We start from the raw sequence: 13,303 nt of genomic DNA, 5'->3' as shown, positions 1-13,303 counted from the left end.
AGGCTGGTCTCAATAAGAAAGTATATTGAAGGCAAAAGAGGCCTAGCAGCTGGCCAGTGAATATTTTCAACACACAGTACAGGGCGAGGAGAAGCAATGGGGCAAGGCTGAGAGACTGGCATGCCCCCTGCACCAGGGGCACCAAGTCATGGAGAGGTGAAGGGAGGCATGGCTTAGGTTTTGGCAGGATGGCACACAGCCCAGGGAAAGACTCTCTGGGGTCAGAGGGAGGGCCTTGGACACACAGTGACCCGGATGTCAGAAGAATGGCAGGGTCCTGGGGTCATGGGGATAAGATGAAGGGTCGTGCTGAGACCAAAGTCCAGGAAGAAGGTGCTGAAGGAGACAGAGAATCATCTGGCGCAGAACTTCCTGTCTGTCAACTTGCAGGAGACACGTGGTTAGGTCTTCACACTGGTCGGAGTTCCTAGGTCACTGACCAGGGAATGGAGCATTTTGAAGTGGGCCAGGGAATCGCTGACTCACCTCCAAGCCAATCTCTCTTTTACTAACCCACCCATGAAAGTGTTTCCCAGCACCAGTGGTTCCCACAGCGGGTCCCACACGTGCAGCGTCAGCATCCCCTCACCTGGGAACTGGTTGTACATGCAAATTCTTGGGTCTACCCAGACCTCCGGATCAGAAACTCTAGGGAGGCCCAGCAATCTGCTCTTTAACCGATGCTCCAGGGGATTCTGACGCAGGTCAGTCTTAAACACCACCCTCAGAGATCCTATTCTAATTGCCCCGAAAGCTTGGTCCCCAGATGATACTAAGTCACAGCCACAGCTTATGGTATCTACGTGTTTTTTGTGCCTTGAAGCCAGTTTCTTCCTCTGACTGGGCTTGTTACCTCCTCTGTAAAATGGTGATAAACCTATCTTACTTATCTCAATGGAAGGTACTGAATTAGATGATTTCTTGAGGTCCCTTCATCTCTAGAGAAAATGAGTCCTTGAAACAGAAAAAAAAAAAGAGAGAAAAGGAAAGAATCAGAAGAGGCTGGTGTGATGAAGAGCCAGCTAGCTAATGCTCCAGAAGACAAAGTAAGGCTTCTAGAGGTGGCTGTGGAATATTTTTAGCAGAATCAAATATGTGGGACAAGCAGCACTTGGTATCTCTCCATTGGTGACTGAAACAAGCTTTCTTAAGATCTCAGAGGAAGATGTAAATGGATTTTGATGAAAGGATCATTTCAAAACACTTTTATTTCAAAATAAAAGACTCTGTAGCTGTCTGCAGGTTCCATGACAAAAATTATGTTAAGGGCCAGATCAGCACTTGACAAGGTGGACTGGCATGGGACAGGCTTGGGTCTTTGGGGGATAACTTCAGTGTTTCCTTCTTCTTTTCTCTGTCCTCCTCCTCTATTTTCTAAATAGGGGAGAATTCTGGGAACCTTTTTCCTGTTTCCAGACATACCAGTGACGAAGAGGGACTAGGCAGACAGGAAAGCCTGGGGTAGGGGGTTAAGGGCATGACTGGAAATAAAAACATAAGCAATAGGGCTTCCCTGGTGGCGCAGTGGTTGAGAGCCCGCCTGCCGATGCAGGGGACACGGGTTCGAGCCCTGGTCCGGGAAGATCCCACATGCCGCGGAGCAGCTAGGCCCGTGAGCCACGACTGCTGAGCCTGCGCGTCTGGAGCCTGTGCTCCGCAACGGGAGAGGCTACAGCAGTGAGAGGCCCGCGCACCGCGATGAAGAGTGGCCCCCGCTTTCCACAACTAGAGAAAGCCCTCGCACAGAAACGAACACCCAACACAGCAAAAATAAATAAATAAATAAACTCCTACCCCCAACATCTTAAAAAAAACAAAACAAAACATAAACAATAGATTCCTTGATGACCCCAGAGTTCTGGCTGGGAGCCAGGGCTACGCCAAGAAGTCACTAGGCATTGCCAGGAACAGAGCTAGTGTCCAAATTTCTGTCTTCAGAATGGGGCAAACCTAGGAGAGCAGTGGCTTGTATGGATGGACCTTCAGGAAGCAGACTGTGCCAGACTGGGCTGATAACTAGCGTGGCCAAAAAAGGACTCACTTTGAGGACTGAGTACAGATCACAGCTAGGGAGGGAAGGCAGGAAGCCAGGGTGCAGTGCCAGAGAAGAAATGTCAGTCATCAAGTCCATCCACATAGATCAAAATAGGAATGGAGCCCTCTTTAGTTGTGCAGCGCTCAAACTAAAGCACTGGCGTGGCAGCACTGCATTATAGTTGTGATATCAGAAGATGTAATTGGGGGCGGCCCCATATTTCTTCCAAATAATGTCTTTTTTTCAGGGATTGATATAAAATGACTGTTATATTAAAGACACCACACAAGGGGCATGAATTTATTATACTAATTCTCTTTTCCCTCCTGATTTTTCCCCTTACCTCCTTATTCACTAGTTCCTTGGTTTCTCAAAGACTGATTGGCTAACTGGGATCAGAAATCGGGCTCAGCAAGAGCCCTTTGAGATTTATTTATATAACCCTTTCCACAATATGTTAACTTTGAATCAGTTTGGCACAAATTTAAAACAGAGAGCTCCAATCTTTTCTACCTGTTAATTTGATTATTTTGAGCTACAGAAAGAAAAGCAGAGGACTAGATCATTATGTTTTGCAAATCTCTTTTCAAAGAGGTTATGCAAGAGCCCCAAAGCGTGTCCCAAATAAAATCCTGGAGATAAATGAAATCTATATTTTCACTGTGATAGTTACCAGTGAATGCCGAGAGAATAAAGTCATTTCAGGAAAGAGGGAAACGTGAGCCACAGGGTGGCTTGGAATGTGTCTTGGCATGGGACGGCCAAGATACAAAGAAAAAGAAAAACATACCTGGCGTCTTGGCCACCTTCCCTCCTTAGAACAGAACTTCATTTTATGGAAGACATAATTATCTCCTAACTTCTCCAGTGCTGGCTGTCGAGCTAATTCTATAGAGACAGGCTATTTAAATGTTCTAGGAATGCCTGCTGGTATTGCTTGCATATGATATGCATGGCCTCCCAAAGATTTTATAGAGCAGCGGGAACTGCGGTGCATAATTCTATGGAGGGAATAGCTTGTCAGACCTAAAAGTAGGTACCTTTGACTTTTTTGTAATTCTATGCATGTTTTAGAGATTGCATACGTTTGCTTGTTATACTTATGGTTATATCAGGGTTAAGACAGAACTCAGGGGGGAAAGCAGGGGTGGGGAGGGGCGGTGGTGGTGGGATGAACTGGGAGATTGGGATTGATATATATACATTAATATGTATAAAATAAATAACTAATAAGAACCTGCTGTATAAAAAAATAAAATAAAATTCAAAACTACAAAAAAGACAGAACTCAGGCTGATTATGAAATAAGGCATAACTTAGAAAACTCATTTGGTGAGTGTCCCATTATATGGACCTATGGCACAGGACCTGGTACAAGAGGTATTGGGTGGCAATACCGATTTTAGAAGGTACATGTGGAGCTATGGCTGTGTAAACTCCCACAACAGGGGAAGGCCTACATGGGGGTGGCTCTGATTTCCCACATCAGTCAAGGCTCCATCCCACTTTCCAATTGCTCCAGCGCATGGGAGACCCAGAAAAGATCATCTACACATTCTTAGGGCAACTTACGTTTCTACAGGGTCCTGTGAATGGCACCAGTGGTTCTTTGTGGACAACCACAGACCACAGAAACTTACCAAACTGTCATCAACTAATGTCATGTTCAGAAAGAAAGTTTGAATAACCTGGGGGGTACGCCTTCATGATAATTCTGAAGATATATAAAGACCATAGACTTCTTAACTGTGTTATGTATGCTTCCTCAGTTCAGTAAACTACTGTCCCCTACTCAGACATGTGGTCCCAGTGTTATGTATCAAGAACCCCAAGAGCGGCCTCCACGTTTTAGAAAGAACCTTGTTGGGGGAGGGGCAAGGATACCCTGGGGGTGGGGAGAAGGATGCAGGGGGTGTCAGGGGAAAGGGAAGAGCCTGCCAGTTAGGGTCTTGGGAATCCCCAAGAAAGTGATACAGGAATAAATTACAAAGGGCTCCTTGCTCCTCGCTGTTTCCTCTTTCTGACAAAATGAATCAGTGCTTCTATTTTATTTTTTTTTAATGAATTTCAAAGCATCCTCCACGGAGCAGCATTAGCAGAGGCATTAGACACATCCGCATCTGAGAAGCACTTTAATTACAGTGAAGCTCAGAGCTCATCCTCCTCTAACTCAGAGAATGTGTCTGAGTATAGAAAGCAAGAGAGAGACTCATCGTCTCTTGGATGAGGATTTTCTTAGGGCTAAGAATCAGCCTCACAATCACCAGGCCAGCACTGTCCTGCCACTTGTGGGGTTGGCGGTGAGGTGGGAATTTCCTCCTCTTCTCCAACCCACTTGGGCATGACCCCCGACCCTCTGCACGTCCTCATGTAGAGTAACGGAGGAGAGCGCATGCCAGGTTGCCGCTGTTTAAACTCAGCTCTGCTCCTTCCAGCCCTGAGCTTCAGCTGAGTCATTTAACCAGTCCGCATCTGTAAAATGGGGATAATGACTGTGCTTCCTGCATAGAGTTATCGCAAGAACTGAGTTAACATATGTGCAGCGCTTAGAACAACTGGCTGGCAAGGAACAAACACTCAGGAAATGTTGATGATTACTCTATTACATAATTTTACATTTTTCTCAGCATTGCTGAGCCCTCTGTGACGACCATTTTTCTTCATAGGAAGCAATTGTGATAGTAGAGAACCCTCATGGATAACCAGTTTGGGGTTAAATACATGTTCTATCCAAAAGAAAAAAAACGCAGGCTTGATAAATAAATGCTATCCTAGGACAAGAGGTAGCAAACTTTTTCTGTAAAGAGCTGGATGGTTAATGTTTTAGACTCTGCAGGCCCAGCAGTCTCTGTCACAAGTACTCGACTCTGCTGTCATAGGGTAAAATCAGCCCCAGGCCATGTGTAAATGGATAAGCATGACTGTGTTCCAATAAAACTTTATTTACAAAACCAGGCAGCAGGCCAGATTTGGTCCACAGCTGGAGTTCCCCAACCCCAGTGCGGTCCCAGGCTATGGACTCCACAAGAGAAGGACCCAACCCATCATGTTCACCTTGACATCCTGCTGCTGAGCATCGTGTCTGGCACACACTTGCTGTTCACATTCTGATGAATTTCTGAGTGAATGAATAAAAACTCCAGAGGGAAGGGTTTTTCATTCCTTTAAACGTTGGACTTTGGCACACCTATTCAGACTGTGAAATGCGCAATTCGAAGTTCTGCCAATAGACATGACAAAAGAGTTCCTGGGAATGATACACCATGTACATCCAAGGGTTTCAGGCTCTCTGGAAAATAAGTGTTATTAAAATAAAAAAAAAGATAGTGCCAGAGACTCCAGCAATCCACAGCGCTGCCTTTTTTTTTTTTTTTTTTCAGTACGTGGGCCTCTCACTGCCGTGGCCTCTCCTGTTGCGGAGCACAGGCTCCGGATGCGCAGGTTCAGCGGCCATGGCCCACGGGCCCAGCCGCTTCGCGGCACGTGGGATCCTCCCGGACCGGGGCATGAACCCGCGTCCCCTGCATCGGCAGGCGGACCCTCAACCACTGTGCCACCAGGGAAGCCCCACAGCGCTGCCGTTTTAAGGCTTTGTCTATTTTCTCTCTATATGGACTCAGATGTGTCAGCAATGGCCAACCGTCTCCTATTGCTGGGCCACCCAAGTCTGAGTAGCACAAGACCTGAAACTTCCGCCACGTTGTTCCTGCTCCCCGGGCTGGGCTCTCGGGAGAGGTGATTCAGTTGTGAGTGGCCTCTGGAGTCAGACAAGCCTCGTGGGCTCCGTGAGCTTAATTAAGCACATGACTGCCTCTCCTTATGCTGTGGGTTCCTTGTCTATACAACGGAAATAGTAACATTCCTGACTTCCATGGTTGAGGTGAAGACGAAACGGGATGACGCTCGGCATGTTGTCCCTTTAACAAACACTCAACAAAAACCAGCTTTATGATTTCTGGACCAGCACCTAGCGCCTGTCCAAGGGATTGCTGAGGGCAGCCTTGCCCTGGTCCTGAATGGCCAGTTGATGCCTGGGAAGGAAGGAGCCTGAAAGGCAGTGCTTCCTCCTTCCCTCCCACCTTTACTTAACCCCTTCCTTCTCTTCCCCGCTCCTCCTTGGTGGTTTCCACATCTGCAGGAGATGACAGTGTTCTGAATACTTTGGGAAGCAGGGCATCCTCTGGAAGCTAGAAAACATACCCCCAAACATACCTCTTCTCTCTGTTCAAACCAGAGAGAAGAGGCACACGCTGAAGCTTACTTCAACAGGCATTTAAGACGGGGGGAGTTGGGGGAGCGCTTTTCAAAACGAGGCGGATGCGAGACGCAAGGATTCTGTTCCTGGCTCATAATGAGCAGATTCGGAGGCATGAAGCCAGTGAGAGAGAGGTGCCCACTGTGCCTCGTTCTCCCTGTTGGAGAACAGGAAATAATCATTTTAGGACTGTCTCCGGTATAGTTAAAATGAGGGTTAAAGCACTTGGCAAAAATAAAGCATGATCTATGAAGGGGTGGCATTTAATTGCAATGATTATACAGATAGCAGGATAACACTATAAGCTACCACAGGTCTAAAATAGTTTTAGGAACAGCTCTGCCTGGAGGCTAAATGACCTCAAAGCACCTTCTAAATGATGCTCTGTGACTACCGGACAATCTCATCAATTTCAGAATAACAGGGCAGAAGCCCACCTGAATTAGCGAAGAGCTGGACTTCTTTGCAATCAGCCCATCAAATCCAGCCCTTATAGAAATTAAAAAGTGGGCCTAAAATAACGCAATGTTCCTATGACATGCTTGCTTAGAAACAGATAAAAATTACATGCAGTTGCTTGTACCTGAGTAGGTGTTTATAGAGAGTTCCAGGGTACTCGAAAACAGTTTCTTCTCATAATTAACATAAACTTTAGTCTGCAGTCTCTGACCCCAATCTTGGGGGTATGGTGGTGGTTCTGTTTTCAGCTAGGTATAAAAAGAATTCCATAAAGGAATTCCTTTAATTTGCTGTGCAAACCCTATCTTCACAGATGCTGCAAATGTAAACTTCAGGTCTGTCTCAGTTACCACAATTTCTAATTTATGGAATCTGCATTCCTAAGGGCTGTGGGCCCCCAAACTGCAATTAAAATCCACAGGAATGCTGAGGACTCAGTTTGTGGCCTTTCGGGAGGGAGTGTGGGTAAGTACGTAGGAACCCCTCACTTGTCACTCCTTCACTCTGACCACAGGGCAGTTGACATCTGGGCTGCAGAAAAATGCCTACAGTCTCTGGCTGATCAGCTAAATAAGATTGCCAGGCTTACTAGCCTGTGTTTGGGTCGAGGTCCGAAAGAACTTTAGTCGAGGTCCAGACCTTTCTTTCCTGGGTTGAAAGCCAGGGGCCTGTGAGCAAGCTCACGTAGTTTATCGGGCCAGTTGAGGTTGCCCCTCAGTGACTCCTGTGTTGACTGGACCCGGGTTTGTAGGGAGCCAGGGCAAGTTCAGGGCAGAAGTGCAAATTCCACCCAGCAACTCCCACTGTCCCAGGGGTGTGTGCTGGGGGAGAGGAGCATGGGAGGGGGGTGGCCAATGCACACTGCCAGGAAGTTTAGCTGAGTCAGAATAGGAAAGGTGCCCGGCTAGTGACAACAGGGATGATCCAGGCTCCGCCAGCAATTTGCTTCCCATCACCAGCCTATCTCCCTAGCTCCAAGCCCAGGTCCTGTCACATAGTAGGCCCTCAATAAAGTGAGTGAACGAATGAATGACTGAATATTTGTTTCTCTGTTGAATGAATGGAAGTTTCCAGACCACACAAGGTCATGGGCTGGCAAGTCTGAGGCAAAGCACATTTACAAGGGTGGTAGCTGAAGAAATTAGTCAGTGTGTGTCCTTTCTAAAATTGCTTGCTTTGGAGCCCAGGTTCCAAATGTCCAGAGTCCACCCCTTGTTCAAAAGAGAGCCCACCACGTTGCCTCTTCTGAGACACAACCCTGTGATCTTTTTTTTTTAATCTGTTCTTTTGTTTTTTTTTTAACATCTTTGTTGGAGTATAATTGCTTTACAATGTTGTGTTAGTTTCTGCTGTATAACAAGGTGAATCAGCTATATGCATACATATATCCCCATATCCCCTCCCTCTTGCGTCGCCCTCCCGCCCTCCCTATCCCACCCCTCTAGGTGGTCACAAAGCACCTAGCTGATCTCCCTGTGCTATGCGGCTTCTCCCCACTAGCTATCTATTTTACATTTGGTAGTGTATATATGTCCATGCCACTCTCTCACTTCGTCCCAGCTTCCCCTTCCCCCTCCCCGTGTCCTCAAGTCCATTCTCTGTGTCTGCGTCTTTATTCCTGTTCTGCCCCTAGGTTCTTCAGAGCCATTTTTTTTTTTTAGATTCCATATATATATATATATATATATATATATGCTAACACACACACACACATATATATATATATGTGTTAGCATATGGTATTTGTTTTTCTTTCTGACTTACTTCACTCTGTATGACAGACTCTGGGTCCATCCACCTCACTACAAATAACTCAATTTCGTTCTTTTTTACGGCTGAGTAATATTCCATTGTATATAGGTGCCACATCTTCTTTATCCATTCGTCTGTGATCTTTATTAGGGTCACTTATCTTGCGAGTGGAAATTATCATTTTTTAACATGATGATGCGCTGGGGGCAGTTGAGGTTTGCTGTAAATCTTCTGCTTTTCAGAATTAGCCAAATACCAGCTTGCATCCAGTAGGTGGCACTTTGACAACGAACGTCCCTGAACTCCTTGATAACAGCTTTTTAAATTCATCCCAACTTTTAAAATAAGAAGAATCAAGCCACAGCCCCTAACCGTGGTTGTGGATGGGCAGGGTTTGGCTGTAAATAACACCATAATTCTCCAAAGGCCCCTAATTTAAGCCTGAGGTTCAGGCAGAGGAAACATTTCCTGTGAAAATCTAAGGCAGGCGTAGTCATTCCAAGCCCTGAAAAATCCTGAAAGAAATAAGGTTACAGGGCCTTCCCTGGTGCTACAATGTTTACGTTCGGTGATTTCTTTCTCTCCTACTACAATATAATCTGGAAGCAAGCTTACCATCTGGAAGGACTCTTAAGTGGATTCCAGATGGATCTCCCTTTGATCCAATTGATACGGACAGGAGAACACCAAGAACAAACTCTATCCCATATTCCGAGTTGGCTACTAGAACATAAATATTTCAGAACATGAGCTAAAAACAAACCCTGTACTGATAGATGAGGAGCAGGTTCTGCAAGAAGAAAGGGCAAAGCCAAGGGAAGGAGAAACACCAGGAGACTTGCAACACCATAGGTCACTGCCTGGGAGGATGGTGTCATCATTTCCGGTTTTACTTTGCCTTAACGGAAAGGTCACCGTCTATTTCCATCATCTGGCACATTTGAGAGGAGTGGAAGAAAAAAGTTAAAGATTAGCTCCACTTCTTCACTCTGGGCTATGCCAAGTGGCTATGTGCACAGCGCTACAGAGTAGAGGAGATAAAGCCAAGTGCAAGGTGCCTGGTGTTTCTTCCCAATAACCCCAGCAGCCCCAGAGCCAAGATTTGAGGACTGAGACAGGATTACCAGGATCGGAAGGCAAAGAAAGGCTTGGGCCCTGTGGGTGACAGCTCTGTCCTTACACGTGTATAACAGTTCTTACCTCCTGGGGTTGTTGTGTGGGACAAACATAGGCAAAGCACCTGGTACAATGCCTGGCACTTAGTAGACGTTCAATAATTACTGTAGGGTTGGTTCTCCTTTTTTTTTTTTTTAAGTTAAGTAATGACTTCCATACTTTATAAAGGACATTTAGAACATTCATATATTTGAGTGTCACGATAACTTTGTGAGACAGGAGCAAACCCTTAATACTGTATTGCTCATGAGGAAAATGGTGCTCAGAGAGTTTTAATGAATTGTCCAAAGCCATGCGTTGGATAAATGGAGATCTTGGACTTGAAGGTGACATGATTGGATTCTAGCTTCAAGTGGTCTTTCCGCTGTGCCAACTGCATCATCTTTTGTATAACTTCAATGCTTTTGTTCCTTTCTTCCGGAATTTCCTATCGTTTTGCATCTGTGAGCCTAGAAAAGTGGCAAAAAATACTGAGCCTTGTAGTCTTTTTTCAGGTGTACTTCATTTCGGGTTGTTCCTAATAGTTATATATCATACTGCGTAAACAGTTCTGATAATTTGGAAACAAGGTGATCTGTGTGTGAGTGGATATGTTTCTACTCTGGGCTAAAACAGCAAAAGTAGCAGGAGACACGTAACCTTGATGTTATTTAAAAAAGACAGTACTTGCTCTAATTCTATGCTACACATAAAATGTATTCTACTATACATTTGGTAAATTGCGTATAAAATAAAATACTTGTAGCATTTAGTACAGATAGATAATGGTGTTACGTAATCCAAATTAGAAAATGATAAAAGAAAATTCCGCAAAGGGGGAAAAAAGGTATCTTTTTCATGTTTTATGATTTTCCAGTGTTAGGGTATATGGTCCTAATTTGTTCCTGTACTTTCACTAAAGGCTTCTGGAAATTCTCCTCATAAGACTCTATTTTTATGGAGAGCTAAAAAAAAAATTAAAAAGTGAACCCTTTTCAAGGGAGAATTTTCTGTGTGCTTGGTCATAGTCTAATTTTTGCCCCAAAGATGGCTTTTTTCCAGGCCTGTTTAGTAGTTGGAACAAACCTGGATGCCTCAGCCACAGACATTTATTCTGTCTAATAAAAACACTGTGGAATTTGCATAACATATTTCAATAGCCAGGAGGTTTTCATTTATTTCCACTTATTTATTTATTTATTGAATCTTATTTTTGAAAAAGAAAAAAAAAGTAATAAAAGCCAGAAGCTAGCACCAGGGGGGCCTAGGTTGGAATCATTTTGTCTAGTTGTCTTCGGTACGTGTGCCGAGGAACAAATGTGCCCAGTCCTTCTTGGCATCTGGTGCACCACGGGCTCTTTTGCAAAGTTAAGAGACTCAGAGATCTGTGGTTCCTGGTGGGAAAAATATGATTTGGCTCCCATAGCTTTTCCTTCCCTGGGAGTAGTGGTTTAATTAATGATGTTGGAAAACTAAGCTAAACACAGACACCATTGCAGTAGGAGGTAGGAACAGCATAAAGGCCCAACCTCGAGTTGTGGGCCTTGGGCCAGCAGGAATTCAAGAGAAAAATGGTACCACCTGCCCATCTTCTTCAGGAATTGCCGTGGCCAAGGCAACTGACTGTTGGGTACTGGTGCTTCCCCTTCTCTCGTGTGTTAAGACTGGTTACGAGTGCTTCTCCTCCACCTTTTGTCCCATCACAAAACATTGCAAACAATATTTGTATAAGGACATCAGGGAGCCTGGGTGCAGTCCTTAGACCACAGGTGCTGGTTCAGAGAGCTCAGTGCCCTCCCTCTCCATTCACATCGGCCAAGGAGGTCAATTTTCTTGGTTCTTCTATAACCCATTCATGGTACACTGGGAATCAATTACCAATTTGGGTCCCGGGGAGGAAGGAAGAGAGAACAGCCGAATATATACACTTCTACCTAAAATGCAAGTGGATATTGGAAATGCTATCAATAAGCGCCCCCCTTGTTACCATTTTTTTAATGATTCCTTTCAACTTAAAATATAGTACTAATCTAGGGTTGAAGTTAGAGAAGGGAGACACAAAACTACCACTGAGTACCCAGTCAGTGGAAATATCCTATAGTAACAAGGACATTCCAAAAGTCCCGTCTTCAACTTTGCAGATCTGGACATCTGATTTTTTTCAGTGTACCCAGATTCAGGAGGTCTGGTTCTCATTAACCAACCTCATAAGAGACTGATGCATAAACAGTAATATCAATTTAAAAATTTGTAATAGAAGCTCTTCCTTTCTTATGGCTAAAAGTTTAAAGTTTATGGTCTAGATCACCTTCTCAATATAGAAAAGTCCATTTGGAACCAGAAAGTTGTTTGGGGAGCACAGAGTCAGAACCAAAGAGGGTGGCTGGATATCCTTTAGAGAACTTTATTGAGGCTGTGGGAAAGCCTGGTGGATGAACCATCCATGCCTTACCTTAGAGTACCCCTCTCTAGTGATCGTGATGCGCGTGAATCCCAGATCCAGTGGTTCGGTCCTCGGATGATACTGGAGGAACACAATCCTTACCCTCTAATTTTCCCTTTTAGAGACTCTAAGCAGGCCATCCTCTATGGTATAATACAACTTATCAGATTAGTAAAATCACATTCTACTCACATGTCCCTGAAATTATAACCAATGTACTTCAAATAGTCTTGATGGCTTTTCAGATATTCTTTCCTAAGTGACTCCTACAGTTGGTCTCACCAGTTATGTATGAACTCTTAGTGTTGCCAAGCTGATATTTTCAAGTTCAGGGGGTGCTTTACTTCACTTTACTTTACTAGCATCCTCTGATGATAAGTGGTAAGAAAAGATCCATGTTCACCTTAACATATGTGGGTCAGTGCTTTCTAATAAAAATTGAAGAAGTTAAAAAAAAATCAGCTACAACTATAGATCCTTAATTCAGCTTAACTAGGGAAAAGACTAATTTGAATTAGCAAAAGTCTTAATCACAGCTTTTGTTTTTTAAAGCTCTGATTTAATGAAAAGTACTCTGAATTGGAATGACATCTCTATTCCATTTCCCTCCTCTATTCACATTGGCCAAGATCATTAACCTCTTCAGGTCTCAGTTTCCTCGTCTGTAAAATAAGAGTACTGAGCCAACTTGCCTCTAGGGACGCTACCAGCTCAGTATTTACTTTCTTTAACGTGTCTACCTGTAGCCCTCAAGCAAAAGAATTGCCATTTGCAGGCAAGTAAGCGTAGCTTGCAATAGTTAGATGGTCCTGCCCCAGTGAAACACAGTTTTCAGTCCCTGAAACTCCTAGTAGCTTAATGATGACAACAACAACAATAAACATTAGATTCCAAAATTAGATCTGTGTTTACCTTCAAGAATATACAGTGTCTCACACTGGGCTTGAATGAATGCCAATTATTCAAAAAGCTTTACTTAGTACATACTGTTTACTTGGGTCTGGGAGGTAAAGGGCAGTTACTAAGATAAAAACCAGTGTGGTTCAGATTAGTGCCTTCAGAGCTCAGATCCAGGAGATACAGAACATGTACATCTGCTCTATAATATGGTACCAAGTGGTTTATCCTATGTGAAGCCCACTGAGAAAGCACAAAAGGTAGAGCAGTTAATCCTGCCTAAAAAGGAAAGGGGGAGGGGGAGGAG

The 13,303-nt window shown here is 44.4% G+C and overlaps 1 long non-coding RNA gene across 2 annotated transcripts in view; it reads right to left on the bottom strand.

The window, feature by feature from the left end:
* Positions 1-4,582: 4,582 nt before the first annotated feature.
* The window catches only part of LOC137231593 (uncharacterized), a 60,278-nt gene continuing 51,557 nt past the window's right edge, over positions 4,583-13,303 (bottom strand). The window contains exon 5 of one of the 2 annotated variants that reach the window (XR_010946685.1): positions 4,583-5,320. This is a non-coding gene — a long non-coding RNA (uncharacterized lncRNA). Of the gene's footprint in view, positions 5,321-8,215; positions 11,587-13,303 lie in introns of those variants that run through there. The other variant, XR_010946684.1, reaches the window with a different exon arrangement.

Source organism: Pseudorca crassidens, chromosome 10, assembly GCF_039906515.1.
Source record: "Pseudorca crassidens isolate mPseCra1 chromosome 10, mPseCra1.hap1, whole genome shotgun sequence".
In the NCBI taxonomy this organism is placed as follows: domain Eukaryota; kingdom Metazoa; phylum Chordata; class Mammalia; order Artiodactyla; family Delphinidae; genus Pseudorca; species Pseudorca crassidens.
Note: the sequence above shows the minus strand (reverse complement) of the source record. Positions and strands in the feature narration are given on the sequence as shown.